The 5,280-nt window shown below is 34.1% G+C and overlaps 1 pseudogene; it reads left to right on the top strand.

Annotated features, from left to right (window-relative positions):
- Positions 1 to 307: 307 nt before the first annotated feature.
- Positions 308 to 1,258, top strand: LOC119537872 (annotated as a pseudogene).
- The last annotated feature ends 4,022 nt before the right edge of the window (positions 1,259 to 5,280 follow it).

The raw sequence follows: 5,280 nt of genomic DNA, 5'->3' as shown, positions 1-5,280 counted from the left end.
GTAGTGAGTTTGTGTATGCCTATGAGAAGTGTGAGCATGTGTGTGTGTGAGTGTGTGTGTGTGTGTGTGTGCATGTGCTAGGGAAAAAGAGAGTAAGGGGGAGGAGTGTAGGGAGAGGAACCATTCTGGGAGCCCATATCCATATTGCAGAACATATTTAATTGCCCCAACAGTAAATAATCATGTATGACAACATCCTTTTGGAAGTCGCTTTCAACCTCTGATTCATAAATGTAGGTGAAGTCAGGAAACAGAAGAGAGACACCTAACACATTCTGCCAGCCTTCATCAACAGCTCAAAGCCATCATGTTTAAGCTCAATGGCACCATCTTCATGCCTTCATTGCTGACCCTGATTGGGATTCTTGGCTTGGAGTCTGTGCAGTTCTGGATTGGGATTCCTTTCTGTGCCATGTACGTCTTTGCTCTGTTTGGGAATTCCCTGCTCCTGGTCATCATCAAATCTGAGCGCAGCCTCCATGAGCCAATGTATCTCCTGCTGGCAATGCTTGGAGCAACAGACATTGCTCTCAGCACATGCATCCTACCAAAAATGCTAGGTATTTTCTGGTTCCATTTAGCAGAGATCTATTTTGAAGCCTGTCTCTTGCAGATGTACTTCATCCACACATTGCAGTGTATTGAATCAGGCATTCTGTTGGCCATGGCCCTGGACCGCTATGTGGCAATCTGTGATCCTCTGAGACATGCAACCATTTTCTCCCACCAGCTTCTTACTCAGATTGGGGTTGGAGTGACACTCAGAGCTGCCCTTCTTGCAGCTCCATGTCTCTTCCTCATCAAATGTCAGCTCAAATTTTACAGGACCACTGTGGTCTCCCATTCATACTGTGAGCACATGGCCATTGTGAAGTTGGCAGCAGAAGATGTTCAGATCAGCAAGATGTATGGTCTGTTTGTGGCTTTCAGTATACTTGGATTTGACATCATCTTCATCACACTCTCCTACTTCTGAATATTTATAGCTCTCTTCATCCTGCCTCAAAAGGAAGCAAGGCTCAAGGCCTTTAACACCTGCATCACCCACATTTTTGTCTTCCTTGAGTTTTATCTCCTGGCTTTCTTCTTCTTCTTTACACACAGGTTTGGGTTCCAGATCCCACCATACATCCATATTCTTCTGTCCATCCTTTACTTGCTTGTCCCACCTTTGCTCAATCCTCTCATTTATGGGGTGAAGACCAAACAGATTCGAGATTGAGTGTCCAAAATTTTCCACTCAAAGGAAACTTCTTAATTTCTCAGTCAACTTATTGCATTTCACATAACAAAAATTCACTATGACAATATTCTGTTTGTTGTAGGATTCTGTGCTTTCTCAATTCCATTTTACACTGAAACATAAAGTTATATGTCTGCATTCATGACAGTAAGGTTCTAATTCCTAATTAAACATTTTCTACTTTTTAAGTATAGGATTATTTGAAATATAGAAAGCTAACCACATTCACTCAATAGATAACATATATGGCATAAATCATTAATATTTTTCCATAGATTATTTAGCTTTTAATGAATGCAGTTCCTTAAAAACAAAACTTAATAGAAGTTTATAGCCTCTGATTAAAATATTAAGGTCATGGAATCTTTAATTGTAGAAAAAACTCATTCTAAAGTTTAATAATTGCAATGATTATGAACGAACTCTTTTTTCAGTTCAAATTATGATTGCAGTCACTATCATCATCACCAGTGTAATTATCATCACCATTTAAATCTTAACTTTTCTTCTGTCTTAAGATAATCTGAGCACAAAGAAATTTAATTATGCACAGGAATGTATTTCATACATTTTATCTTTTAGAACTTATGTGTATTTACAGAAATTTGTGAAAATAGTAAAAAGAGCTTCTATATATCCCATCTCCAGTTTCCACTATTATTAACATCCAACATTAGTATGGTATCTTAATTTCCTATCTGCCATGACAAATAGTACAACATAGGAATTTATAGGAATTTATAGCCTCATGGAATTAGAGGCTAAATGATTTGTTTCCTCCTGGGTTTGTGAGCATTCTTGACAGCTGGCATCCTTGGGTTCCTTGGCTTTCCAGTTCTATGTTGATTTCCTCTCCTGGTGATGTCCAATCCTATCTTTTAGATTCCATACACTCATGCTCCTCCATGTGGATTTCTCCCTGTGGTGTTTTCTATAAGGTCTCCAGTAATAGGATTAAGATCCATCCTGACTCAGTGGGTCATATCTTAACTAAAAATAACACCTACAATAAATCCTACTTACAAAGGGGTCACATCTACAGGAATGGATTAAGATTAAGAATATAGTATTCTGGGGTACATAATTCAACCTACCAAATATGTTATATTGATTATAGTTATTGAACTGATATTGATACATCATAATTAACTAAAATCCATATTTTATTTAGAGTTTCTTAGCTTTTGTCTAATATACTTTTTCTGTTTTACAGTAACATCCAGCATGCCACATTACATTTAGATTCCATTTATCCTTAGGCTCCTCTTGTTTTTGATGGTTTCTGAGACTTTCTTTGTTTTTGATGACCTTGACATTTTTAAGGAGCACAGGTAAGATATTTTGTAGGATGTCCTTCATTGGAATTTATCTGATTTTTCTTTCATGATTAGATTAGGTTTTGGGATTTGGAACAGAAGATCACAGAAGTCAAGTACTGTTTTGTTCACATAATATCATGTATGCATACTGTAACTTCATTTATTGCAAATGATGTTGACTTTGATCACCTATTTAAGAGAGTGTTTGTCAAGTTTCTCATTGTAAAGTTATTTTTTTTTTTTTACCCCTGATTCCATATTGTACTCTTTGGAAAGAAATCACTATATACAGACAACACTTAAGGAGTTGGGATTTATGCTTCCACTCTATGAGGCAGAGTATGTAAATAAATTATTTTTACTTACTCTACATGGGAGATTTGTATACTCTTCCCTATTTAATAATTTACTCAAGAATTCATTTAGATCAGTATGGACGTGTATATTTGCCTTAAACTGTGAGTTATAATCCAATACTACTTTATTTCATTATTCAGAATTTTCCAGTTTTGCCATTGGGAGCACTTTCAGTTACTCCCATTTCTCTTTGACATACCTCATTATTCATGTGTATGTTTGTGTGTGAACATGTCTTACTTCATGGAACTAAAATATTTCAGGTTTGTCTTGTATCTTTCTATCCCAGTCATAGAATTAACCACTTGTCAGGGAAGACTTGCTTGGGTGAATAATGTTAGAAATTAAGATCTGGACCTTGAGTGTCATTATTGCTACCAGATATTATTTATTTTAGGTTCTTGTAGCTGAGAGAGCAAGAAAACATATGCGTGCATGCTAATCCATGTGTATATATGCATCTATAAATATTTATTTAACTGTATAAATTAGGCTAATCTTGAATGCTTACTAATGTCTCTAACTCTAATCTGTAACTACATGGCTATTTATTGTCTCCTCTCATTGCTCATATGTAAATCTCCAGTACAAAAATGATAGATTCTGCTTTAACCATGTACTAGCTATTTTCTTAATTTTTAAATTATAGTATACTTATGTAGCAGTATATATGTTGCTGGGAAACAACCTTATCAATTAAAATACAATTTCATTCTCCAGGACAACTTTTCTTCCCATCTTTTGAACAGTTCTATGGTTTTCTCCAGAAAGGAATTGCTGAATTAATTCCCATGTGTTTTAAAGTTTTTGTTGCTATTGTGAATGGTGTTTTTCATGATTGCCTTTTCTAATAGGTCACTGCTGGTTTCTGACAGGGCATTCAATTTTTTTTTAATATCTTGTCTCTTTTTTGGCCAACTTGCTCTGCCCAATTAAAAAATATACAGTGATTTTCTGCAGTTCCTTTTGTCTTTAATCCTGTACTCCACTCATTTTCAAAGAACTTAGGTCAGTACCTTTTGCTACCATTCCCTTCACTGAGGTTGTTTCATCCATTCATAATATGCTTATTATAAATTATTATATTCTTTGGCACAGTATTCATTTCTTCCTGGAATCTTCTAGCCTAAATGATTTTTTTAAATGTGCATACATTAAGGTTCACTTTTTATGCTGTAAGTTCTGTGAGCTTTTATAAATGCATAATGTCATGTATCTACTATTACAATTTCATACAGAATATTTTCAACAACTAAAAATTCCCTATCCATCTGTGAACAATGCCAGTTTTATTTCTTCCTTCCAAATCAGTATATCTTTTATTTCCTTTTCTTCTGTTATTCCTCTAGGTAGGACATACAATATAATGTTGAATAAGAGTTGTGAGAGTGGGCATTCCTTCCTTTTCCAATCTTAGGAGGAAAGTATCAATTTTTCACCATTAAGTATGATGTAAAGTGTAGTTTGTTTGTCTGTTTGTTTTTGGTATATGGTCATTATCAAGTTGTAGAAGTTTCCCTCTATCAGTCTCACTTGACTGTGATGTATAATTCTTTTTATCATCATTGGATATGATTTGTTAATATTTTGTTGTAGATTTTACATCTACTATTCTGGGATACATCTGTCTATAGTTTCCTTTTGTGGAATGTCTTTATTCTAGTTTAATTCCATTTTAGTCTATGAACATGCTTTGCATGATTTATAGTTTTTAGAATATGGTAAGGTGTGTTTTATGGGGAAGAATATGATCCATCTTGGTGAATATTTCATGTGAGTTTGAGAAAAGTATCATTGTGTTTTTGTTGGATTGTGTGTTTTATAAATATCAATTAGATCAAATTGATTGATGGTGCTCTTCAGGTCAAGTATATCCTCACTGATATTTTTGCCTGATTGATCTGTCAATTACTGATAGAAGTGTGCAGCTATTTCCAGGTATAATAGTGGATTTGTCTATTTATTCTTTTGGTTCTATTAGTGTTTCCCTCAAATTTCCACTGCTCTGTTGTTAGGTGTATACATATTAAGGATCATTTTGTCTTTTGGAGAATTGACCACTTTATTATTGTGTAATCACCTTCTTTATTCCTGATACATTTTCTTGCTCTGAAATATAGCAACTCCAGCCTCCTTTTAATTAGTGTTAGTATTGTATATATTGCTCTATTCCTTTCTTTTTAACCTGTGTTTTTATATTAAAATCAATTTTCTTATAGATAATATGTATTCATATCCTGTCTTTTTTGTTTGTTTTACACACTCTGAAAGTCTGTTTAATTGGTTTATTTAAACAATTTGCATTTACAGTGATTATTGATATAGTTAGATTAATATCTACTATAGTTGTAACTGTTTTCT

This window comes from Choloepus didactylus, chromosome 6 (assembly GCF_015220235.1).
Source record: "Choloepus didactylus isolate mChoDid1 chromosome 6, mChoDid1.pri, whole genome shotgun sequence".
In the NCBI taxonomy this organism is placed as follows: Eukaryota; Metazoa; Chordata; class Mammalia; order Pilosa; family Megalonychidae; genus Choloepus; species Choloepus didactylus.
Note: the sequence above shows the minus strand (reverse complement) of the source record. Positions and strands in the feature narration are given on the sequence as shown.